This window comes from Mixophyes fleayi, chromosome 11 (genome assembly GCF_038048845.1).
Source record: "Mixophyes fleayi isolate aMixFle1 chromosome 11, aMixFle1.hap1, whole genome shotgun sequence".
Taxonomy (NCBI): Eukaryota; Metazoa; Chordata; class Amphibia; order Anura; family Limnodynastidae; genus Mixophyes; species Mixophyes fleayi.
Genome location: NC_134412.1, coordinates 43,128,239 through 43,155,982, shown reverse-complemented (window position 1 = coordinate 43,155,982; position 27,744 = coordinate 43,128,239). Strand labels below are relative to the sequence as shown.

Here is a 27,744-nt window from a genome sequence, read left to right as displayed (position 1 = left end):
TGTTAATACACTCTTGCACAAAGAAATGACCCTCCTTCAAATGGTTACATTGTATGATGTAACTAGTACATGATAAAAAAAACAAATTGACTGGTAAGTCTTGAATATTTGCAACAATACATTATTGTAAATAATACACATTTGGAAAAACAAAACAAATAGGTGGCTGAAGGCTTGTTACAATGTGTTTTATACGTTATATTTGAGGGAGGTCATGGGCAATAGATAATTTACATGTATTGAATAGTTTTAAACTAACCACACCAAACAAAATGTAACAAATCTAAATATTAAATTAAATTGGGATAATACACACATTTCCCAATACCTTGACTTAGGCATGTGGCCTTGGAGAGTTTACTAACTTTAAAGTGTGTATAAAATTAGCAACTTCCGTTACATCATTTAACATTATATGTGATTTATGTGTTTTATAAATCATGGAACATTAACAAGAGTATTTGTAAACCTGGTCAAACAAACACCAAAAAAAACATAAAAACAATAGCTTTGTAACATGCACTATATCACCCTATGTGGAAAATTAACATCCAAGGACAAAGTTCACATTCAGAGTACAGTGACTTGGAAGTTAATGATTGTCCAAAAAAGGTTAGGAATAAATAGAGTTAATACATAAATCAAATTACCAAGAAGCCACACGTCTCCATGTGGCCTTGCACCCCCTTGCCTCTCTTGCAATCTGCGCCACGTCACTGATTGACAAAACACAAAAGGAGTCATGGGTACTCCCACCCCATTTGGCAACCTGGTCAAGAATCTGGAGAGACGGGTCACATATAGTCTGGACATTTATCGAGTGGAAATGCTTCCTGTTCAAATACAGAGAAGCATCCCCATTCGACGGGACCAAGGCCACGTGTGTCCCATCTACTGCCCTAATGATGTGCTGAAGGCCGGCTATGGTGACAAACTGGCGCTTAATGCGCACAAGGGACTCCTCATCGAGTGGCAGATGTATAAACTGCACAAGCCATGACAGGAATGCCCCTAGCACAACCTTCAGAACACGACTGAAGGTGGCCTAGGACATTCCTGCCGTGACCCCCACTGTGGTCTGGAAGGACCCAGTGATGCAGAAGTGCAGTACCGCCTACAGTTTGGTCAAAGGCGGTACTGCTGTTGCAATATTGCGCATTGGCTCAAGGTCACTCTGCACAATGTGCAGGGTGTCCAAGATGACATGAGGAGTAAGCCAATAGCAACAGACAACCCAAATAGGCTGACACATGGCCTGAGGACACGCTCTCTAGGATGGCGATGTTGGACCAGTTGCTGGTTTGGACGGTGTGGAGGATCAACCTCCTCGTGAAACAGTTCCTCATCCAATTCCAGAAAACGCCGTATGTGGGAAAAAAGGATGATTTAAGAAACAAAACTAAAAATTAGCTGAGGCATTTTAAACTTTGAATTTGCAATGTAAACTCCAAACATGCAAATCATACTTACAATAAAGCCCTGCATCATATTGCTCCTTTGCTTTTTTTAAGGACAGTCAGGAATAAGAGAAAAAAACAGAATGTTTTAGTAAATACTCAGACCCTAGGCAAAGTGACAAGACACAACAGCAGAACCATCATCACCATAAAGATACAAAAAGAGAGATACAACAGACAAAAGTGTAGGTTGGACTGGATACTTACCACACAGGAAAAACAAAACTGGGCCTTAAATCCCAAACGTAAGAAATTCTACTCTGGGCAAAAATAAATCTACAATTTCTGGCAAACTGGTTGGGGGGCCAGGTAAGAAATAGAGACAAGAAAAGGGAAAAAATAACAAAACAGAAAGCTTTAGTAAATACTCAGAGCCTGGGCAAAGTGAAAAGACACACTGCAAGAAGCTTGTCAATCCCGAAAACTTTGCAACACTTTACACCCACCCACCACCCAAAAAACCCCATTAATTTTGCATTTTAAACACATTACATTGAAAAGTAGAGATGCGTATTGTTATATTGGCCTGTATAAATGCTTTCAAAATCAACTGGTGGCAGTTTGTTAAAGATAGATAAACAAATACCTCTACACAGCACATTCAGATTCTGACTCTTCACATTGAGACGCCTACACACCCAACAGTAAACAAGTGCAGAAAACAGTGTTTTAAACTTTTATAATTAAAGAAGTGTATGCGGGTGTACGCGCTGCTGCGGCTCAGATGACGACAGATGCACTGGCATTAAGACAGAGCTGTTTCTTTGTATGTGTGAAGAGTAGACAAGGCATAGTTTGGATACCGAAAACTATGAATGAGGTTGTACCAAATGTCTGTGTTCATTTATTTTGTTCAATTTTTCAATATTTAGGTGTTCATTATGTGATATGTATCACTTCTCTCACTTGCAGACATGCTGTATTTTTGTGCTTGTCGGTCTAGTCTATATAATGTATGTACTGCTCAATGTGCATGCTGCATTAGTGGTTAGACAATCCACTTTTCAACAGTGGACTCATGAGTTGAAATCATGATGTATGTGCGTATACTTGAATATTCTCACCATGTTTCTGTGGGTTTACTCCACTGTGCCGCTTATGGAAGAGTACGCTAGTATATTTTTTTGTTCCGCTATTGTTATACCCAGTATTGAATGATGTATGTATATTTATGATTGCGATTTACTATCTGCTAATTTTGTATCCCCATTTATTTCCAACACATAATTCCAGATGACACATTCTTCATGTGGGAGAATAAGCATGTGTGTGTAATTATTTATTGTTAATCCTTAAACCGTGATGTTGGCAGTAGTGCGTGTGTTGTGTTGTATTTTTGCTAAGAGCACTATTAGTTAGCACCTACAGCACTTTCAGATCTGGTGCTTGTCATAGAAGCTTATATAATTTCTGTAATTTTCAATCTGCCCGTTACATTAGTGGTTAGACATTCCACCTGCCAACAGTAAGGTCATGATATCAAATCCTGAGTCATGTCTGTATCTGTGTGAACTTTGTATATCCCCATGTTTCTGTGGGTTTAATCCAATGTGTAACTTATAGAAGAGTATGCTAGTATATGATTTGGTGATGGCTTGGTTTATACTGAGTATTGTATTGTATATTTTTATTTTGAATTGCAAATTATTAGCCATTGAATTCGCATTGAATGATTTTTTCAAGTAGTACACAAATATTAACTTTAAATTTCAGTGTACAAATAAACTATCGAGTATTTGTGTGCTACATGAAAAAACAGTCAGTATTTAACTTATGTGCAAAACAGAAAACTAATTTGCACCCCTTGCATTGTAACATGGTATAAGAAACTTCTTAATATAAGATCCTTAATTAATCAGGCCCTTAATGTTACTTGTAGTGCAGAAATTTAATGAAGAAACATTACACAAAAAAATAAAAATTAAGGAAAGGTTGATAACATGTAGTTATCCCATTATATATTAGATCACTTTTTATTTAATTAAAATTCATTTAAGGTATAATTTCATTTCTATTTATCATCATTCATCTAATTAACTTATTACTATTTTCACTACTTCTTCATTTATTCACGATAGTATAATAGCACTTATCTTCTATTTTTGTCATAATGTAACTAGGGTTGATATGAATTCTATTATATGTTACTTTTACAAGGATAAATTTTTATTGTATGTCACCTTGATGAGGTCACACTAACGCACATATCACTAGATGGGGTGCTTCTTTATTTTACAAGTTTACACACACGTTTACACACAAGTTTATTTATTCACATGTTTAATTTGTCATCACTGTTATTAGTTACTCACCTTTATTCACAATCATTTATTATAATTGAATACTAAAGAATAAGTATATATAATCAAAGATGTACTGGAACCATTCATGAGATCATAAGGTACTATACTACCCCTTTTGTAATGCGGGTCCAACTATTACACTAATTTAAAATGGAGGTGTCAAATAATGCATTAATTTACTTACTTAAAAAACGGAGTCCAAAAAAACATATATAAAGATATGGGTTACAATTGTGAATATCTTCTGTAACTTTGATGACCGTTATTACTAAGGAAACTACAAGGAATCGATAGGAGGGCAAGGATTGCCTTTATTTTATGTTAATCAAATCTCAGTATGATGATTGGCTGAGTGTGGTATTTAATACATCAGTCAGTAGCAAATTAGTGATTCCCATGATTAAGCCTAACAGCGAAACACACGTTGGGTGTGCGTCCTGGTGACGTTGGAGACCCGGAAGCTGCAGGGGCCAGCTGGCAGTGTCCAGTGGCGTCTCATGCAATAAAGCAATTTAAGCTTGTAATAGAGAATGGGATTTTTTATGAAGGGAATATTGGGAGGGCCAAAATTAGATCCTCTCAGTGTAGAGTGCTTAGGAGTGATTAGGTCATAGGGGTTCCATTATCAGCCGCATAGAACAATTCAAGTAAGATTGCTACAGACCCTATTAGCGCTTATACAGCACTTGATACATGTGATATGGAGATATGTCAACCATGTATTCAATAGGGAAATCATATATGCAATTACACAGCGCTATATAGGAGCTGCTACCCCTATAAGGATCTTTTTATATAGAGCAGTGACAGCTACTTTATGTGTGGACATAAATGTGTGTACTAATAGCGTGGATATGTGAGACATATAGCATCTACTCTGCACTGGTAATACACAACATGGATTTGTGTGCAGGTGAACAAAATAAAGCTGTCTGATAAAACTTGAAAAGTAATACACACATCTTGTGAGTCCTGCAGCGGGTCTAAGCTTTTATCATTTTATTTAATCTTTTCTTTACTTATTGACTTACTTCATTTTATATTTTGCCTTTGGAGACCTATTTATATGATTGAGTATTTTAATATGCAAATGATAAAAATTGTTCTATAATTGTATTTTGCCTGGAGTGCTCAAGAAACCACTGACTAATGGCCACACATTCTTGCCTAATCAAGGCTTGGAGTCAGAATTTGTGGGTTTTTGTTTTTCCACCCATCTCTTGAGGATTGACCACAAGTTCTCAATGGGATTAAGGTCGGTGGACTTTCTTGGCCATGGAGCTAAAATTTTGATGTTTTGATCCCTGAGCCACTTAGTTATCACATTTGTCTTATGGCAAGGTGCTCCATCATGCTGGAAGAGGCATTGTTAGTCATCAAACTGTTCTTGGATGGTTGGGAGAAGTTGCTCTTGGAGGATGTTTTGGTACCATTTTTTATTCATGGCTGTGTTCTTAGGCAAAATTGTGAGCGAGCCCACTCCCTTGGCTGAGAAGCAGCCCCACTCAAAAATGGTCTCAGCATGCTTTACTGTTGGCATGACACAGGACTGATGGTAGCGTTCACCTTTCGCTCTGGACAAGCATTTTTCCAGATGCCCCAAACAATCTGAAAGGGGATTCATGAGAGAAAATGACTTTACCCCAGTCCTCAGCAGTCCAATCCCTGTAGCTTTTGCAGAATATCAGTCTGTCCCTGATGTTTTTCCTGGAAAGAAGTGGCTTCTTTGCTGGCCTTCTTGAAAGCAGCCCATCCTCCCAAAGTCTTCGCCTGACTGTGTGTACAGATGCACTCACACCTGCCTGCTGCCATTCCAGTGCAAGCTCTACACCGGTGGTGCCCCAATCCCGCAGCTGAATCAACTTTAGAAGATGGCCCTGGCGCTTGCTGGACGTTCTTGGGCGCCCTGAAGCTTCTTCACAAATATTGAACCTCTTTCCATGGAATTTCTTGATGATCCGATAAATGGTTGATTTAGGTGCATTCTTTCTAGCAGCAATATCATTGCCTGTGAAGCCCTTTTTGTGCAAAACAATGATGACTGCACGTGTTTCCTTGCAGGTAACCATGGTTAACAGAGGAAGAGCAATGATTTCAAGCACCACCCTCCTTTTAAAGCTTCCAGTCTGTAATTCTAACTCAATCAGCATGACAAAGTAATCTCCAATCTTGTCTTCGTCAACACTCTCACCTGTATTAATGAGAGAATCACTGACCTGGTGTCAGCTGGTCCTTTTGTGGCAGGGCTGAAATGCAGTGGAAATGTTGTTTTTGGGAAAAAGTTCATTGTTATGGCAAAAAGGGAAATTAATTGCAATTCATCTGCATATACAAATTGCCGTCATAAAAACTAAGGCAGCAGACTTTGTGAAAAATAATATTTGTGTCATTCTCAAAACTTTTGGTCCTGACTGTACATGCCCTATATTAGTCTGCCCCTTGCCTCCCCCATTTAGTTTCTCAAGGTGTAAGGAGTTGTAAGTGTCATTTGCATACAGACATGAATTGAATGCAATTTGAGTAACCTCCATTTCCGAGCATACGTCCAAATATGAATCAGGACCACTATATAGCGACAGACAGTGATAGTGGACCCTGGGAGCAATAGTGTAGTTATTGTGTATGTGGGAGTTGTAGTGCAGGTGTCTACTAGTGACCACCTTACAGTTGCTTACTTTTTCTCCAGTATTACTATGGGTCTGTTATATTCTCCATCTCTACCTTCCTACTGTCACTGCAAAACTGGGACTGTCCAAAATCAGTAGCATCATTTTGTATACAAAATAGTATGTTCAAGCCTAGATTTTATTTTATGTTTTTGCAGTGCTGCCTTCTCTGGAGCTCTATGATTGTAACATCCTCCAAGTCCTACAAATGAAAAATAATCAGTATATATTTTAATCTACAACTCTCAGCAGAAATACATATATTTATAATATAAGTAAAAGTCTGGTACAGTCATGAAACAAGGAAGACCCTGCAGAGCTGATGCTCTAGGTTTAAACTTGTTGTCTAGAGTATGTTTTTTTCTGGAAATTATGGCCTGCTTCTATCATACTTGCCTACACTCTCAGTATGTCCATGAGGTGCCTGAATTTCAGGAGACCTCTCAGACTACCCTAAAAGCAGGCACTCTCCCAGATCCCGGTAGGGTTGTGGCTTAATTATGCATTTCACTTAGTTAAATCCTGTCCCCACTGCGCAATGTGAATGTGAATTGTGGCAGAGGCAGGGCTACAGCAACATGTTGGTGTCATCACGCCCTCCCCCTACTTGCGCACTGACCTCACCTCTGGGGTCTCCCAGAGGGGAACAGCAAAAGTTGGCAAATATGGCTTACATGAATTCTATTATATCACTGATTTCTGACTTAGTCAGAATGCTAAGCAATACTGTGAGTGTCCAATTAGGCTACACATGTAGGTCGCAAATTTGGAAGAAATGCAGCCTTTTGGCCCTAGGGCTGAGCAGCCGCATACACATAGACTGTTAGCGATCATCTTCTGACCGCATTTACCAACAAGTCTGAGAATGATCCAATAAATTTTGATTATATAATTTATGGGACATCACAGTCATTTTCAGCTTCATGTGAGGCCAATTACCTGATATGGGCTGCAATATTTCAGCATGAATAGCATGAATAGATTATCATCTAGCAAATTGATGATAATGGAAGTTATCTCATATTGTCAATGTTTAAATATGCAAGAAAGAATATACTGTAATGTAGTTTACTCGCATAAGTAATTTTGGATGCAGGCTAAATTTTCTCATAAATTTGGTAGAATCAAATCAGCAGCTCAAAAATTGACTTTATAGTAAACATTGTTGTTCTTTCGACAAATTTAATGTAAACTCTAAAATGCTTCCTTCAAAGTTCACCCTAAGGTATTGGAAATTGTATGTACCTGTCAGAAATACTCTGTGGAATTGATGATACCTGCCAGCAGTTGGAGCTACTGAGTTCTGAGGTGCGGAGTCTAACACGCCCCTGGTTTTCACCAGGAACCCCCGCAAGGAGGTATGGACTTCGCTGCAAGGGACGCGCAGGTCGCGGCCCTCAGTATCAGTCAGCTGGCGAGGTAACAATTGAGGCAGCGGTGACAGTCCGTCACAACCAGAGGAACGGATATAGCCAAATCAGAAGCAGGAGAATGGTCAGGAAGCCGGGTCAATACCAAATATCAGTCTAAGCCAGAATCAGGAACCGAAGGAGAAGTCAGGAACAAGCCGGGTCAGAATCCAAGTAACAGCAACACAGGAACAAATGCTGGAGCAAGGCTGAAGACCAAATACTCTGGCACTAAACATGTGTCAGAGGCTGCTTTATATACCCTAAGGTGCCTCCTGATAGGGTTAGGGAGATTTTGGCGGTAACACATGCTGGCTGCAGACAGGTGAGCAGAGATAGCGTCCTGCTGCTAGGCAACAGGATGTGGTTGCTTGGAAGGTGCAGGCGTCCGTCTCCTGCACCAAGTGTCAGTGCGGAGACAGCGCCTGACAGTACCATTATTATTTAGGTGATTTTTTAGCTTTTGTGCTTATAATGATCCACTTTACATTTGAAGTGACTTCCTGCAGGAAGTCTCGTAGGCATAGGAAAAATATTTTCCAAATCAGCCTTTCGTCAAGTAGTTGTAGTTTTAGAAATTTCATAAAATGTGTACAACTGTGAATACTGCTTTTATTCTTTCACATAAAAATAGATTTGTAACATAAATTTAATAATTCCCTTGAAAAAATTGGAGATCACATTTAAATAAATGCATTTTTCTAGCCATTTTAAAGAGGTTCTTTATTTCTTTTTGCTGGATTACCAAAAGGAGTCAGCCTGTCATAAAAACAATGTTCAATTTCAGTCCTAAGCAGGAAACACCAGGTAGGTACAGTTTTATAGCACATTTTTTGGTGGGACAGTATTATGAATTCTAACTACAATTATTTACATAACAATACATTATATAGATGTATGAATTTTAGCTTTAAATCATAAGGCAATTGCATGAGGTATACTATCAAAGAATTTAAATACTCGCGCTCAGGTATTATGTTGCAATATATACCTATGGAACTGCTGATAACGAGTACCCCAACTCAATTAAACATGAACAAGTGTGATCAACGCCTCACCTATGGTACTGGTGATATCACCTAGTAAATTGCTGGGTTCAGTGAGAAAATAGTTATATATTAAGCAATTTATTACATGTATATTGCTGGTTTAAAATTTGAATAGACAAAATGAAATCCTTAAATAATCATTCATATCATCTGGCTGCCATATTATCTATACATGATGAGTGGGATCCTTCTGGTATCAGCTGGGATTGGTGGTACTCCACCCAGAGGCGCGGAATCTAACAAAGCGGAAGGTTTTTTACCATGGTTCCCTCAAGGGAATTTTGGCTTTGCAGCTTCCACTCTGCAGGTCGCGACCCTCTAGGGGAGTTCCCAGTGAGCAGTGATAGAGAACCGAGTACTAGAGAAGAAGGCAGTCACTAGATAGGCACTAATGAGTGGGAGTGTTGAGCGATGCTCTGCGATAGTTAGTAGAGAGATAGATGTGATAGTCTGAGGTAGTTACCAGTAAGTAAGTGGAGCAGATAAGCGATAATCTGCGGCAGCACACTTGGAGCGATGATCAGCAGTAGTTACCACTAACAGGTGATAGGTGATTTGCAGCAGCACACTTGGAGAGATGAGAACAGTGATCTGCAGTAGTTACCACGAATGCATGGAGCAGGTAAGCGATGGTGTGCGGCAGAGCACTCGGACAGATGAGAGCGGTGATCGCAGAAGTTACCACGAATAAGTGGAGCAGGTAATAGGTGATCCACGGCAGCATACACGAGTGAGTGGAGCAGGTAATAGGTGATCTGTGGTAGCACGCTTGAAGAGATGAGACCGGTGATCTGCAGTAGTTACCACGAATAAGTGGAGCAGGTAATAGGTGATCCACGGCAGCATACACTAGTGAGTGGAGCGGGTAAGCGATGATCCACGGCATCACACTAGGAGAGCTGAGGTCCAAGGGGGTTGCATGAGCTGCTTCCAGGCCAGGAGTCTGACAAGGAGAACCAGCACTAAGAGGTGCTGGGAGGGAACCAATGATGAGCGGAGTAGGTGAAAACAGGCGAGACGGTCCCTTGCGCATGCGCAGAGCCGTTGCCAACCTGACAGCCGGAGGAGAAAGCGAGGAATCTGGAAATGAGTAGGTGCTCAGTTTACCAGGTGGCAGCCGCAGGAGAGCGGCATGTGACATTTCCTCATGACGGTGTTCTTAGTTAATCAATATGTTTGGCAGTAGCTAATATATCAGATAGACCATCACTATAAAGAATGGATACAACTGAAAGGGTGAACAAATCATGAAAAATCTATATTTAGGTCAGAGACAATTAATATAGTTGAATAAGTGTAAAGTGAGAAAGGCACGCATTTATTTCTATCTGAGTGATAAGAAGATTGCAAGTATCCGAATAAGGAGGCTGGATTGATGTCATAATTAACCAATGAGAATCAAGTGGGAGGAACTTCTACGTTATATTAACCTCTATTGTTGGACAGCAATCATTAATTATATCCCTGAGGAAGGCTTCTGTGTTTGGAGATGAAATGCGTTGGTATACATCATATCAAATTGTCAACAGTGAATGAGATCTCGCCGCATGGGCAACATCTAGAGTACAAGTTCCAGATATTAGGATTCGAAAGAGGCAGAACGAGCGGGTGGACTTATTAGGAGGACGCTAGCAGTTCGGAAGCATTGACACCGACCTGTGAGTAGGTTGTTTCTCCTCTATATGCGGCCTGTCTAACTGGTTCCACGCTACTGCCAAACATATTGATTAACTAAGAACACTGTGATGAGGAAAGTTCCTATGAGTGACTGTTGATAACATAATTTTTACCTAGCGCTGAAGGTTATCAAGATTGGCCATGGAATATTAACACTGCTAACTTATTAATGATACGTACTTATTACAATTGGACATTTGTCTAGATGAGCATGTCAATAAGGTATCAACAATATTGTTGCAGTGAATGTTTATAGATAATCTGGCAGCCAGATGATATGAATGATTGTTGAAGGATTTCATTTGGTCTATTGACATTTTAAATCAGTAATATACATGTAATAAATTGCTTAATATATAACTTTTGTCTCATTGCATCCAGTAATTTACTAGGTGATATTACCAGTACTGGTGAGGCGCTGATCATACTTGTTCATGCATGAGGTATACTATTGTGGTAAAAAGAAACATATTAGTATAAAAAATCTTACATTTGTTGGGTAACCTATTGCTATCTTGTAAATCTGGTAGGTATAGATGGTGTGGCATAAAAGGTAATAACTATTCATATGATGAAAGGTGTGACATCAAAGAAGTATGTCTATGTTTTATAGTGGGTCATGATATTAACCATTGTTCTGAATTTGAATTCCAAGATTTTCATATTTCTTGGTTCTAAGATTTCCTGTCAGCATCAACACTCTCATATAAAAAAAATGATAAAAGACTTGCGCTCTCATTTAGAGTAGCTAAATATGCAGTTCTGGTCTTTAAAAAAATCACAATACCTATAAAACATGACAAAGGCTCTGGAAAATTTCTTTCCTGACCAGGGGCTTACTAAGGGTTAAGGCCGCCATAGGCTAATATGCTTGTAGAGACCCCTCTCCTTCCTTGTCAGGATAATATGCAGTAAGTTAAAACGAACTTAATTAAAAATCCGGTTTCCTTCACCCTCTAATGTTTATTTTACCATGTTTTCAGAACTCAGCTCCACTTGGCTGTTTTTTTAAATAAAAGACTATTTAAAAGGAAAAAGATGGAAACAATTACAATAAACGATGGTGGACAGGCAAACAAATTGTCCCCTTTTTTTCCCCAACAAAACTGGGAGGGGGTGGGAAAAAAGGAACGGGGGAAGAAGAAGGGAGGGGGACAGGTACATGAGAAGAATAAACAAAGGACGATTCGTAAAAAAAATAAGGTAGTGCTGGGATAAATATGAACCAATAACACAAGAACTACAAAAAATAGCAAGGATTAGTAATTTAAGGTCAAGCCTCATATATATATATATATATAAACAGTACTGCCTCCTCCATGGAATACAAGTAAAGTGGGTAATTAAGATGAGGTGGGTATTCCAAATGAAGGCAGACAACTGTGATTCTCTCTCATATACTAGGGGGCCCATAAGGCATCAAATTTATATTGTTTACATGTAGATATTATGTGATACTCTCCATACTTGCGTCATGCCAAACAAAGTTTTTGAGGCCTCTGATAGTAGGGTCAGGATTTTTCCAATTTTTGGCTAGAAGGGATCTAGTGGCAGCAAGGAATGAGAAATCAATTTGTTTGACACTGCGCTCTCATCCTGTAAGGGATGGGAGAGGAGGGAGATCAATGGGTCTTTGGAAATCGGTTGTCCGGACAGAGAGTTAAGAAAGGACAGGACCTTTTTCCATAAAGAGACAACGCAGGGGCATGTCCACCAAATGTGAAGAAGTGTATCCCTGTGGCCACATTCCTTGCAACTCAGAATTGGTTTAAGGGAACATTTTAGAGAGTTTATCTGGAGTATAATATCACCTATAGCAAAGTTTATATGGCATTTCCATCTGGAGGGGGTCCCAGACCTGAGTGCCAAAAGGGATATCAATTAGCAAATTGTAGTTTGAAAATATCATAACCTGGCAAACCAGAGACCTCAGACATAGCTTTTCAGGGTGTATGTAGGGGGAAGAGATATGAGAAAATGTTTCACTTGGAAGAATTCAAAGAATAGAGGATGAGGGAGTAACACTTTTGTTGAATATCATTTAGAGATCCTCAATACTATTTAATATTAAGGTCATGGACTAGTCTGATCCCAGTATGGATCCACAATTTGAAGTGAGGAGAGGAAAAGACGGGAGGAAAGTCTGGGTTGTTCCATAGTGGGACTAAGGGGACAGGGAGGAGGATAATTTGAGTCAAGTTCGACAGTAATCCCATATAGCCAGGGAAAATGTGAGAGAGGGGAAGGCGTTGCTAAGGCTCCCATTACGAATGCACTGTAACATATTGGTAGTTTATTTTGAACACAGGTCACACAGGTAATATCAAAATTCAGTCAATGTTAATATAGGTATCACAATTCCATAGGCACAACAGGTAATGCTGGTGAGATGTAACACAGAGCCAGACCGACCAGGTCATTGCAAAATAGTCTGGTACTAGTCTGATGGAGAGGGCAGCTCACAGTAGCAGGTAGTGAGCAACCAGAATGTATTTGGCAGAATCAGGGCTCAATACAAAAGCACAATGGATCAAATAGGAACTTGGTAATGCTTGTATCGGAGTATAACAGAGGGAGTGCATGTACAAAGGGATTGGATTACATAGTTTAACCACTGGAACAGGAAATACTGGTGTACAGGTACAGTAGTTGGAGTGCAGGTACAAGGAGATACTGGATATCAGGCACTAATGGTGAAGTGTAGATGCAGGTTACCAGGTTTAGCAGTGACTGGCGTCCAGGTATACAGATGAGGTACAGACACAAGGGGACTGAGTACTAGGTTAGTCAGGCGGCACAAGGCACTGGATGTCAGGTACAAATGGGGAAGAGCAGATGTTTGTTACCAGGTTTTATCAGGTGACAGGAGGCAACAGATGATCCACAGGAGAATCAGGCAAAGGAGGGTCAGGCATGACAGGGATCAGAATCCGGAAGATCGACAATGATACCAGGGAGCAAGCAGTAGCAAGGTTAAACAAAGCCAGGGTCTTGGGTTACATACAAAGGTGTAGAACGATGAAACAGGCTGAAGTCAGATAATCAGGAGAACAACAGGCACAATAACTCAGGAGTACTGACAGGGGCCAGAAGTAGCAAACAATTGATGAACTGCAAGGAGCAATGTTTGGGGCGGGTACATAAGGCAATGGAACAGGTGCACTCCTGCAGGTGAGGTGAAAATGTCCAAAACAGCAGCACTTGGTAGCATAGAGGTACTGTAGCCCAGATACAAATTTAAATCAGAGTCCTAAGAGGCGTTAAGCGAGGTCAGTCTGCTGGCTTTGGATAAGAACCCAAATGGAGGCTAAGAAGTGATGTAGTGTAGGGGATGAATGTAGCTGCTATTTGACACAGTTGGTATGCTAGGTAAAATAATTTAACATCTGGAAATCCTCTTCTTCTGATTCTGCTCTTAAGGATGGGCAGAGAGATCCCGGGGGGCTTGTCACTCCAGATGAATCTCAGGAAGGCTGATTGTATTTCTTTAAAAAACATGTTTGTAATTCTATCTGGGAGCATTTCAAACAGGTAAAGCAGTTTAGGAATCAGATTTATTTTAATTGCGATGATCCTCCCTAATGTATCTCTTCTAGGTGTTGAGATCTTGTTTAATTCTGGAAATAAGCTGGGGAAAATTCTCCTTATACAAGTAGTCATACAAGTAAGTGATGTACACACCTAGGTTTTTTATTTTGTGTATTGCCCATTGGAGTGTAAAAATTGACTGAATATGAGCTTTCATTTGCGGTGGAATGTGTAACAGCATGGCCTCAGACTTTAAGAAACTAATTTTATAGCCAGAGAGGATGCCATATTCTTCCATTATTTGGTATAGGGGCAGTAAAGAGTTTTGGGGCTGTGTTAGGGATAAGGGAATATCGCCCTCAAATAATGAGATTTTAAAATCCTGGGGGCCCACCACCACTCCATGTAGGGGTTCTATTACCAGGGTGAAACATAGTGGCAAAAAGGGGCAGTTTTGTCACACCAAATTTTGACATATAGTCAGAGAGGGATTCCTGATTAGTACTTTAGCAGTGGGTGTTATTGTAAAGGTATGAAATTCCTGGATGCTTTTTTGGCATCAAGAGAATTAACTGGACAAGACTAGGGTACAGGACTAAGTCTGGTCTGTGGTGCTGGCCATGGGAAGGGAAGGACAGTACCATTAGCACTCATGGTGGAAAGATTCCTCTCCCACTTTGGACAGGAGTCAGAATATAGTAAATAAAAAAGTAGATGGTGTTGTGTTAAACAAGGTTGAGGTTTGAGCATTACCAAAAAGTGCACAAATTAACAGTTAAACAGCCTTACTAAACAAAATATAAAACATTACACTTCGCTACAACAATTTTAAATACTATGCTAAATTTACCTCACACATATCAGCAATAGAAACAAGAAAACAACAATTAACAACTGAACTTCATGTTAAGCATGAATCTACTCCATAAGAAGTTAAGAGACGACTGTCTACTAGGCTACCTCTCTATCCACCAGTTTTTGGAAAAATTAAACCACTGGGTGTTCATGCCCATCCTCCATGGGGCCATAGGGTAAGCGTCCATGGAAGTGACCTCATTCAGTTTGGGGTAGTCCACGCAGAAGTGGATGGTCCCATCCTTTTCAGAACCAACACTTCCCCTGCGATCCTTGGACTATTGGACTTTTAATTACTCCTAAGGCCAGCATTTCCTCTAACTTCTTTTGTACTTCGGCCAGTACTGCCTGGGTCATGCGGTATGCCACCTGACTTATGGTCTTCACCTCCCCCACTGTCTACATGATGGGTAGCCAGGTACATATGCCTGGGCTTACAGGTAAATTGGGCCTGCTCCTTCTCAGCACCTCCCTCATTTCCTGCCTCTGCCCCTCTCTTAGTTGCATCGCCACTGTCATGTCTCCACCCTTTTTACCTCTCTCACTTCCCCTATCATCTCCAGTAGGAGATCTACCTCTGTGGGACCCACGGAGGGACAACATATCACCATTGCTGCTGTTTGCCATTCCACATATCCCTTTAGTTGATTGATGTGGAAGGTTTTTAGCCAGTATTCCTCATCATGCAGCTTTACTACAGTGTTGACCAGCCCTACCTGCCTCAAGAGTTTGTATGGGCCGTCCCAGGTGGCCTGAAGTTAATTCCGCCTCACTGGGACTAGAACCATCACCTGCTGTCCTGGGGTCGGCTTCCTATCCTGAACGTGGGCCTTGTACCGCTCTTTTCACCTCACCTGGTCTCCCTTAAATGGCCTTGTGCCAGCTGAACTAAGTGCTTCATCCTTTCCCTCATCTCCTCTACATATTGAAGGGTGGGCTGCTCATTGGCCTGGACCGTTCCTTCCCAGCCCTTTCTAACCAGGTATAGGGGGCCTCGTACGCGGTGGACTCCTGGAGTACCACCCTGTATGCGAACAGGAACTGCTGCAGGGCCCTTTCATAGTATCTCCCCTCAGACTGTACATACACCTTCAGAAGGTGACACAGCGTTCCACTGAAATGCTCACATAACCCATTGGTCTGAGGATGGTTCAGGGTGGTTCGCAGAGGCATAATGCCCCATTTCTCCTATAGGGTCTGGACTAAGTCCCCTTGGAACTCCTGGTCAGTAACCACTTCCCTGCAATATCCTCCCCGACTGAAAATGTCGACCAGAATCTAAGTCACATGCTCTGCATCTATGGACAACCAGGCTTCTGCTTCTGGGTATCTGGTGACAAAGACCACCAGGGTCAGTATGAATCTTTTCCCTGTGTGACTGGGAATGCTAACGGTGCTACAATATCTATAGCCACCCAGTCAAAAGGCTCCTCTATTATGGGCAGGGATTGTAGTGGGCCTTTCTTAGGGGCTCTCCCTATCCTCTGGCATGTGTCAAAAGAGGCTTTGTACTGTTTCACATCCTGGGAGACTCAGACCAGAAAAAAGTCTGCAACATTCGGGCCAATGTTTTTCTGGTCCCAAAGTGCCCCACTGCTAACAATTGGGCTTGGAAAAATCAGGTTCGCCTCATACACCCCATCCCTTGCCTCTGGCACATCAGGACAGGGTGGCTTGGCCTCTGTAACGGAATTGCAGAGATGGCCGCTAACCGGTATTGGCGCAACTGAACAGAGAGGCGCGGAGTCTAACGTACCCCTGGTATTCACTAGTAAACCCCCGCAAGTGGGCTTGGGCTTAGCTGCAGAGGGTACGCAGGTCGCGGTTCTCCAAGACAGTCACCGGTGTAGCAACAGTAGTAGACGGGCGTAGTCAGGCAACCCAGGTCAGAGCCAACCGAGCGATGCAGTACACAGGGAGGATCCAGAGAGAAGTCAGGTCAAGCCAAATATTCAAACCAGCCGGGCAGCGAGGTATCAAAACAAAACACAGGAGAGTAGTTACAGGAAGCCGAGTCAGAACCGAAGAACACACAGGATCCGAAGTTCAGGAAACGCTGGAGCAGGAGTGAACCAATACTCTGGCACTAGACATGTGTCAGAGGCTGCTTTATATACCCTAATGTGCATCCTGATTGACTTAGGCAGATTTTGGCGGTCAGACATGCTGGCTGCAGACAGGTGATCAGAGATAGTGTCCCGCTGCTAGGCAACAGGACGTGGTTGCTGAGAAGGTGCAGGCGTCCGTCTCTTGCACCAAGTGTCAGTGCGGAGACGGCGCCTGACAGTACCCCCTCCCCTGAAGAGGAGTTGGAAATCTGGTTCTGCAAAAACCTTGAAAGCAGATGAGGGGCATGTAGGTCTTTCTTATCCACCCAGGACCTTTCTTCAGGACCATAACCCTTCCAGTGGATGAGGAACTGAGTCTTACCACGAATGGATCGGGATTTCAATGGGAGGAGGTGGAGGCTGAAGATTGGAGAATTCGTTAAGAACCAAAGGTTTTAATAAGGAAATATGAAATGAGTTATGCACACGGAGTGAAGGAGGTAGATGGAGCTTATAGGTAACCACATTAATAATATGAGCAATGCGGAAGGGACCAATATATCGGGGAGCGAATTTCATTAAAGGTAGCTTGAGCCTGAAATTTCGCGTGGACAGCCACACATTGTCCCCAACGTGAAGAACTGGAATTTTCCTACGGCGACGATCAGTAAAGTGTTTATGCCATTCCGAGGACTGTAAAAGTTTAGATCGTACCTGAGCCCAAATCTTCGAAAAGTCACAGACCATCTCTTGAGCTGCAGGTACAGATGCACTGGGAACTTCTGAAAAGGTGGGGAGTATGGGATGTCTGTCAAAGATGGCAAACAAGGGAGATGTTCCAGAAGATTCATGTTCATGGATATTATGTGAAAATTCTGCCCAAGGTAAATAATCACTCCAGGAGGATAGGTGATCAGAGCAGTAACAACGGAGGAACATCTCCAAATCCCGGTTGATCCACTCAGGCTGACCATTGGTCTGGGGATGGTTTCCCGAAGAGAATTTTAGCTTAATTCCTAGATTGCTGCAAAAGGATCTCCAGAATCTTGAAATGAATTGTACACCCCTGTCAGAGATGATCTCAACGGGGCAACCGTGGATCCGAAAAATATTCTTAATGAAAAGAGTGGCTAGATCCGCAGCAGATGGCAATTTCTTGAGAGGGACAAAATGTGCCCATTTGGAAAAATGATCGATGACCACCCAAATAGTATTGAAGCCATGACTATTGGGGAGATCAGTAATAAAATCCATGCTGATGCTTGCCCAAGGTGAGTCTGGAACGGGGAGCTGAAGAAGAAGCCCTGCTGGCAGATGCCTAGGTGTCTTGTGACGGGCACATACACCGCAAGCTGCAACATACTTGTGAACGTCAGCACTCAAGGATGGCCACCAATAGCTGCGGGACAAAAGAGCAATAGTCTTCTTAACCCCAGTATGACCAGCATATCTGGAATCGTGGGCCCAAGCCAACAGTCTGGGACGGAGATGGGTCTCCACAAAAGAGCGTCCAGCAGGGGATGTCTTAACAGAGGATTTAGTCAAAGCCAAGATCTTCAGAGGACTGATGATAGTTCTAACACCAGACTGGCAAGAATCCGAAGGATCAAAAGACCTGGAAAGTGCATCTGCCCTGGAATTCTTTGACCCAGCACGGTAAGTCAGGATCAACTGGAATCTGGAAAAAAAAAAGTGACCACGCGGGCCTGACGAGGGTTAAGGCACTGAGCGGATTCCAGATAGGTGAGGTTCTTATGATCTGTGAATACCGTGATAGGATGGAGAGCGCTTTCAAGCAGGTACCGCCATTCTTCTAAGACTATCTTGATGGCCAGGAGCTCCTTGTCTCTGATGCTATAGTTTACCTCACCGGGTAAAAACTTCCTGCAGTGAAGGCAACATGGAGAGAAAGTGCCAACAGAATTCTTCTGAGAGAGAACTGCTCCCACACCCACCGAAGAAGCATCTACCTCTAGAAAGAATGGTCGTAGTTGATCAGGCTGACTCAAGGCAGGAGCGGTGGAGAAAGCTTCTTTAAGAACTTTGAAGGCCAAGACTGCATCCTGAGGCCAGTTCTTTGCTAGCCCACCTTTACGGATAAGTGACGTAATGGGCAAGATCAACATTGAGTAGCCTTCAGGCCAGAGGGTTGAGGCTAACTAAGTATAGATTCTACCTTCTTTGGATCCATTTGAAGACCCATGCCAGGGATTATATACCCGAGGAAGGGAACCTGAGGTTGATCAAAAAAGAACTTCTCCAATTTGCAGTATAGGTCAGCGGTTCCCAAAGAGTGCACCGTGGCTCCCAAGGGTGCCGCGGCCAGGAAGAGAAGAAAACCCCCAAAAAAACCTGGATGCTGGGTCCTGTGCGTCGCCGAATTGGTCAGTTTTTTTTAGTTGTTGTTTTTTTCCCCTTCCTGGCCCCCAGGATATAGAGGGGGCAGAGTGAGTGGATGCAGAGGGGGCAGAGTGAGTGGATGCAGAGGGGGCAGAGTGAGTGGATGCAGAGTGAGTGGATGCAGGGGCACAGAGTGTGTGGAGATGAAGGAGGGCACAGAGTGTGTGGAGATGAAGGAGGGCACAGAGTGTGTGGAGATGAAGGAGGGCACAGAGTGTGTGGAGATGAAGGAGGGAACAGTGTGAGTTAGCTGTAAATTATTCTTTGACAGAAATATAATTGAAAAAAATATATAAAAATATTATTTTCCCTTGGATTTATGTGTATTATTTTTGCATACAAATAAATAAGTATTTCTGTCCTGACCTAAATACTTATTACGATTTTTGACCCAACTACTTATAAAACGGGGCTGCTCGGTAATTATTTTGGAGGTGTGCCTTTAAAAAATTATGGAGACTCTAAGGGTGCTGCAAACTGCAAAAGTAGGGAACCACTGGTATAGGTGATTAGTACGAAGGCAAGACAGAACTTCTTTGACACGATCTCAATGAGAGGTGATGTTCTGGGAGAAGACCAGGATATCATCAAGATAGACGACTACAGATTGATACAAAAGATCTCTGAAGATTTCCTTGATGAATTCTTGAAAAACGGCAGGGGCATTACAAAGCCCAAAGGGCATCACAAGGTACTCATAATGTCCGTCTCTCGTATTAAAAGCGGTTTTCCACTCGTCACCTTGACGAATGCGGATAAGGTTATAGGCCCCTCTAAGATCCAGTTTGGTGAAAATCTGTGCTCCACGAATCCGATCAAAGAGTTCTGATATGAGTGGTAACGGGTAACGGTTCTTCACCGTAATAGCATTCAGCTTCCAGTAGTCAATACAGGGTCCAAGGGTATCGTCTTTCTTTTTGACAAAAAAGAACCCTGCACCTGCCGGAGAGGAAGACTTGCGGATGAAACCACGTTCAAGATTCTCTGCCATGTATTCAGATATGGCCTGAGTCTCTAGGAGAGATAGGGGAAATACTCTGCCCCTAGGGATGCACTTGTCGGGTACGAGGTCAATCCCAGGGTCAATGAGGAGGCAGGGACTCGGCTGCAGCTTTGCTGAATACATCTATAAACTCGACATAGGCATCAGGAAGAGCAGGCTGCGGAGTAGAGGCTAGACAAGAGATTGAAGACTTAGGAGGATGTACAGCAGTCAAACAATGTTGCTTGCAGATAGATCCCCAAGAAATGACTTGGGCACGAGACCAATCGAACAGCGGATTGTGAGCCTTAAGCCAGGGAAGGCCCAAAACAACAGGATTGACGGACTGAGGAAGAATCAGGAAACTTATCCACTCAGAGTGAAGCGCTCCTACCGCCAGCCGTAAGGGACTGGCAATGCGATCAATGCGACCGTTGCTGATATGATTACCATCAATTGCAGTCAGTGCCAGAGGCTGTGGCAATGGAAGAATGAAAAGACGAAGCTTGGAAGCCAACTCAGCGGAGATTAAGTTCCCAGCAGATCCAGAGTCCACAAAAGCTTTCAATTGCTGGGGGCCATCTGGAGAAAATAGCGTAATAGGCACCAGAAATTCAGAATCTCTCAAGGAATAGGGAGTGAGCGACTTGGATCCTAGGACAACCTCCCTGTCATCGACTAGGATGGGGCATTTCCCGGCCTATTGGAGCATCAGGAGAGAAGGTGAACCGAGTCCTCACAATAAAGGCAAAGACGATTTTTGATCCGTCTGTCACTCTCCTCCTAGGAAAGATGAGAGCGGCCAATTTGCATAGGTTCCTCCGGAACAATTACTGGAGCTTGGAACGGAGGCGCCAGGCGAGGAAAGGAGCGCCGGGTCGGTTCATGTTCTTGAATACGTTCCCTGTGGCGGATATCCACCTTAACACACAGAGAGACCAAGTTGTCAAGATTAGACGGAAGCTCACGGGAGGCCAGATCGTCTTTGATACGGTCGTTTAACCCCTGCCAAAAGGTGGCTCCCAGAGCCTCATTGTTCCAGCGGAGCTCTGAAGCCAAGGTGCGAAACTGTACGGCATACTGCCCAGCAGTGAGTGAACCTTGACGGAGAGCTAATAGGCCAGAAGCGGCGGAGGAAACACGGCCGGGCTCATCAAAAACCCTCCGCAAATTCTTAATGAAGGTGGAAGAATCTCGGAGCGTAGGGTCGTCCCGTTCCCAGAGGGGAGAAGCCCAAGACAAGGCTTGATCAGAGAGGAGGGAAATTATATAAGCCACTTTAGTCCTCACAGAGGCAAAATTTTCTGGGGAAAGCTCAAACTGAATACCGCACTGGTTAAGGAACCCACGACATTTCTTTGGATCGCCATCATATTTCTCTGGCGGTGGAATACGTAGGCTTCTGGAACTAGCGGTGCTGGCAGTAGATGCTGTGGCTGCTGAGGTAACCGTTACTGCTAAGGCCGTCTGGCTTGCTGGAAGACACCCCTGAAGGGTGTCTAAATGCGAAACAACCCCATGTAGACTTTGCAAGAGTTGTGCCTGATTGGAGTCTTGCTGATCCACCCTGTGGGCTAAGTGGAGCAGAAGGTCCCAAGCTGAGGGTTCGTCCTGTCCACTCATATGGGCAGAGTATACGGTCACGGAATTGCAGAGATGGCCGCTAACCGGTACTGGCGCAACTGAACAGGGTGGCGCGGAGTCTATCGTACCACTGGTATTCACCAGGGACCCCCGCAAGGGGGTTTGGGTATAGCTGCAGAGGGTACGCAGGTTGCGGTTCTCAAAGACAGTCACCGGTGTAGCAACAGTAGTAGACAGGCGTAGTCAGGCAATCCAGGTCAGAGCCAACCGAGCGGTGCAGTACACAGGGAGGATCCAGAGAGCAGTCAGGTCAAGCCAAATAGTCAAACCAGCCAGGCAGCGAGGTATCAAAATGAAACACAGGAGAGTAGTCACAGGAAGCCGAGTCAGAACCGAAGAACACACAGGATCAGAAGTTCAGGAAACGCCAATACTCTGGCACTAGACATGTGTCAGAGGCTGCTAGGCAACAGGACATGGTTGCTTAGATGGTGCAGGCGTCTGTCTCCTGCACCAAGTGTCAGTGCGGAAACGGCGCCTGACAGCCTCAATGCCGATTACAAAATCTCGGGGCATACTGCACAGCGGCCACTGGTGCAGCTCTGGCTCCTGGGATATGGCCTCTGGTTTGGGGACAATCTCTCTAGAAGTGCCCCACCTGCTTGCACTGATAGCAGCTCTTTGATTTCAGGTCAAAGGGTGTGGATCAGGGTGGTTCTTCTCTGGGACTCCGAGCTCTCCACCTGGGCCGGCCCGCCACATACTTATCAGCTAGCCCTGCTGCCTCTTTCAGGGTCTCAGGTTTTCTCTCTTCCAGTCATTCCATGAGCTCCAGCATAACAAGCTCTTTAATTTGCCTAGTAGAGCGGGGCCCTTTTCCCTTCCAGCCATTTCTCGCAGGCCCTCTGTAGCTGGCTGGCAAATTCCTGGTACCACTATGATCCACCTTTATTCAAAATCCTGAACTTGTATCTGTAGGTCTCTGCATTTAACTGGAATTTCACCATCTGCACCTTTTTTACAGTACCATAATTCCCACATTCTTGAGGGCACACCCCATGTACTCCCATAAAGTTTTCAAAAAACTGTTTCTGCCTCTTTAAAAATTGTGACTCCACTATATCTATATCCCAACTGAGGTCTCCATCATTGTTTGGAGCACTCCTGACCTTTCATGTAGGGTTGTTGCCACTTCCCCCAGTGCTGCCAGTTAATCTTGCAGCACTGCTGGGGTGCCAGATGGTGGTTTGTGTTGTGCACTACTGGGAAACCTCTGCTACTGTTCTACGACCTCCTCCTCCTCACCCAACTCTTCAATCTCTTCAGGGTGGGTTCTTTCCCACTCCATTAGCTTGGCCACCATAACTTCACATGGGTCTGTGTCCTCAAAGTCCACCCCTTTGGTTCTGCAGAAACCATGCAAGGACTGTTTCCTGGCTTTCACATAGAATCTCTCTGTGGCTTTTAAATTGCTCTGCCCTGCTTCCGTGGCCATCCCTGCCGACTGCCCAGATAGGTTTTTCCCTAACATTGGTGCTGACAGACTGTTGCCTTGTGTCCTTACTGAGCCTGACCATATCCATGCACTCTACCCAAACGTTGGGACTGTGTGACTCCACTGCTTGACACCAAAAATGTGAGGACACCGGGGTTGAAACCGCAGCTCACTAGATACCCCTGCTATAGCAATATATTCTGGCCCTGAGAGAATACTTATACTCTCAAGCAGTCCAAGTCCTTGCCGTTTCAAGATTCTCCTACAACCCACTCTCCCATACCGGGCACCCCTTTTTGTCCTTTCTCAAAAGACACCCGTTCCTGGCCCTCTCCCCGGGTCAACCTCCTGCTCACTGTCCCCTTGTGATTGTGTCATGAGCCGCAGCGGTACGCTGCATCCTGGAGTGAACTAACAGCCGGGCACGTGCTTTAGTTTCTATGCTCTGTTATTATCCTTGTGGCATAGATGTAGGAGGGTGTAGAGTCATCTTCCAACTCCAGGGGGAGTTCTGGTTCATTTATATTTTTATACATGCTTCCTGGTTTATGTTATTACCTATGCCAGTTCTAGCTAGTAATTAATTATCAGCCTCCTGAAGCTGATTGGCAGCCCTGTCCTCCTCTGTCCTGATTGGCTCTTAGTACTATTTAAGGCAGTGAGGTCTGCCGGTTATAGCGTTCTGTTCCAGTACTGCTGCCTGCTCCTGTTCTTGTTTGGTGTTAAAACCTTGGATTGATTACCTGTGTTTGACCTTTTGCCTGTACCCGGACTCTGAACTACTGTCTGTGATCCCGACCTTTTGCGTGTACCTGGATTCTGAAACACTGCCTGTGACCTTGACCTTTTTGCCTGTACCTGACATCCTCTCTGGTGCTCTGTCCAGTCTGCTGATCTCTGGCCTGCCGCTACACTGTGTGCTACCTCCTGTACCTGTGTGCTGCCGTGTTAGCATAAGCTCATACTACTCTGAGCATAAGACCTGGGGGCATCAGAGTTCCTGTGAGCATAACCAGTCTCTACGGGAAAGGCGCTTGCTAAAGGTGAAGACCTCTTCAACCTGTTTCTATGAGTTTATGCCGCACTGGTGGCCATAACAGATTGGTGGTGTGAAGGGTTTGGGTGCTAACAGGAGTGGAGGTAGCGCATGACATCAGTGGTCTCCCACCTGCTGTGTCCATGCCATCCAGTCTGGGTTGAAGAGGTTCAGAAACAATAGCAGTCCACCTCTTGATTTTCGATTGAGTCCTGACCCTCCTGTTTTTAACCCCTTCCACTCCTTTTTGATGTCACAGGGTCCACAGCTGTTTCACACTTTCTGTGTGCTGCCTCCCCCTCCCTCTCTGAACACAACCTGAATAACTGATCTGACCCACCAGGCAGCATTTAATAACAGAGTGGGCTGCAATTGTCAATTGGTCCATTAATGACAGACCGGGCTAGCATTATATTCCCAATGTAAGGCCTGAGTATGTCACATAGACTAAGAAGATAAGAAAAGGTCCACATGCAGCCCACAGGTATCTAGCATAAGTTCATGTTGCGGGCTTAACAGTGGTTGGTTTGGTGGCTCTTGTCACTGTAGTCTAGTCCTTCATCAGAATTCTTTGAGACTTTGGGGAGACATCTTTGGGGCGCCATTAGAGATTGTGGCAGAGGGTCCTGAGGAAGGGTCTGGAGTGGGGAGTCCCATAGTCTCAAGTAGTCAGTGAGCTTCTTCTGGAATTTTAGTAGAATGAATTTATTTTGGTGCTAGAGTAGGATACAAAAGGGGAAGTCCCATCTGTATCATATGTTGTTTTCTCTAAGCAGATTTGTAATGAGTTTAAATTCCCTTCTCTTGTGACAGGAGCAATCTCCTGGTAGATTTGTAGGGAAGCTCCCTCAAATCGAATAGAATTGTGCTTTTGAGATTAAAGCAACTTTGCTTCTTCGGTGACAGAGTAGAGGCACCTGTGGGTAACATGTTGCGGTGGAGAGGAGTCCTGAGTTCTCTTCAATTATTGGTCCAATGAAGTAATCTTAACGTCCTCCAGGACACCTCTAATTGTAAAGTTATTATGTCTGGCCCTGTTTTCCTGGTCCTCCTGTTAGTGCTGGAGGTGAAGCATATCCTTTCTTAGGTGATGGAGCCCTTCTTCCACAGACTGCTGGAAAGAGATCACTGCATCCATTTTGGATTCCTGGTGGTCCGTCTGTGGTCGCGATCATTCAATTCAGCTTTAAGAGAATGAATAGCTTTATGAACTTCCTCTTGGACTGCTTGCACTAATGGTGATGTTTCTTTAATTTTCATTAAACAGGGATTGCATATCTTGGTCACCAGAGAATGGCCATAGTAAGTGTGTCTTGTTGTTGTGGGGAGTCTCTGGTGGTTTATTGTTCATATATGCAAAAACTTTTTGAGGCTTTCGAACAAATCAGTCCCCTGTTTCTCTGCCCCCTTTAGGCATTATCCACAAGAGGGTATATAGAGAAAAATGTCACCGAGATTGAGTAGCATGGTAAGGCGTAGGGGGAATGCAAAATAATTCTTAGTGCTGCCTTAAAGGCTGGGACTCGCATTCAAGATCAAGAGAGGATCCATGGGTAATCATATACCAATGTGTTACAGATGCTGAATTAGCTGAAATAAAACAGGAATAAGAGACTCACTGAGTGGTACAATGAGAGAATGTGCAGCCACAGCCATGTACAAAGCAGAGCTCCAAGTTGTAACCAACAGGTTATGCCAATATACCAAAGACTGAGATATCACACTTGTAGCCCACTGTGTGCTGGTTGAGCTCATCCTTTAAGTCCTTCTTCAAGAAGATCTGTTGTGCTGTGTGTGCTATTCACCACTACTAAGAAAGTATAACACCATGTACAATGCAGATCTGTCGGGACAGATCAGGGTCACCACCTCTGTAATAGCTTAGAAATCGGGTAAGGGTAGGTTAGTGGAGCAGATGGAGGAATCCAGCCCCAGGATCTGTGAATGGAAGTACGTCACAAATCGTTATGGAGAGCATTTGGTATGTGGAACGCTCGGGACGTCTTCTGGGTTTGGGAGGCCACATCTCTGTTGGCAGGAGTAGGAAGTCTCTCCATGTGTAAGGATGAGACTCCATCAGGAGAAGGTGAGACTTGTCCCGTCTTTCACCCACAGGGGAATCCATGTGGAGTTCCTGAAACAACAGGAGTATGTGTCTGTTGGTAGCAAAGTAGCGGTTGATGGGAGAGGCCAAGATCTTAGCTGAGACTGTTATATACCAGGAGTCCCCGAGGAGTAGGAGGACCCTGATTATTGCATATTTGGCAAGTGGAGTATGGTGTAGCAAAGATGTGCAACTGCACCATCCAGCATCCAAGCCACGCCCTACACTTGGCTTTTTAAAAGGGACACAGCAATCTTTGACACTAATTTAGTTTTTTTTAAAAAAAAATATAAGAACTGTATAGAAGAATAGAGGCTTGAATAAGCACTACTGAGGGTGAAGATGTGAAGAGGGCTGTCTCGCTTGCTCCTGTCACCAACCTTGTCTCTCATAAATGCTTATCCTCGAGCGCCTGCCCCAAGATGACTTATTGTCTTCAGCCTTTACCATAGGAATACATCAAAATTAAACCTTACATATTGCTTTCATGTTATCTTTTTACTTTAAAGAACAACTACTCTTACAATATTAATGAATTTCAGTTTATACCTCTCCCTGTCACAATTTTGCACCCCTAAATGGCTGCAGCCTATTAAGCCTATTGGATAATCAGGCCCTGCTCCTGACCTATTAACTAAACAGCTATCTAATGACATGGACGCAGACCTAGCTTCCAGACGTCACTGACCTGTGACGTCCTTGGTGGTATCATGGCAAAGGTACGGTTATTGGATACGGTGGTTCTCAATAATCCGTGCCCATTCCGTAATACCTTCCAATTTGAGACACAATTATCATGAGACAATTACCAGAATTTATAGAAAGTAAAACTTGGCTTAACAGCTCTGAGATTCATGCTATAAATATTGACAGAAAGTCATGGTTGCTAGTAGTGGACTGCCTTAAGATTTCTACAATGACTAGTTCATCTTTCACCATCCACTGTATCAACTCATTCCAACAGTACCAAACAATCAGTTGCTGCACAAAAATGTCAGTCGCAAATGTCAGATTTATTATTGCTGTCTGACAATATTTTTGACAGTAGCCACACACCTTATGTATCAACCGTTTCCCATGCCTCTTAGATTGTAATCTCATTTGGGGAGAGTCATATTTAAATTTTGTTTCATTTCATTGTATTGTATTTA

The 27,744-nt window shown here is 43.5% G+C and overlaps 1 protein-coding gene across 1 annotated transcript in view; it reads left to right on the top strand.

Moving 5' to 3' along the window:
• TMEM25 (transmembrane protein 25) overlaps nt 1-27,744 on the top strand; it is a 270,995-nt gene that overhangs the window by 222,641 nt on the left and 20,610 nt on the right. The gene's annotated exons all lie outside the window — the stretch shown is intronic.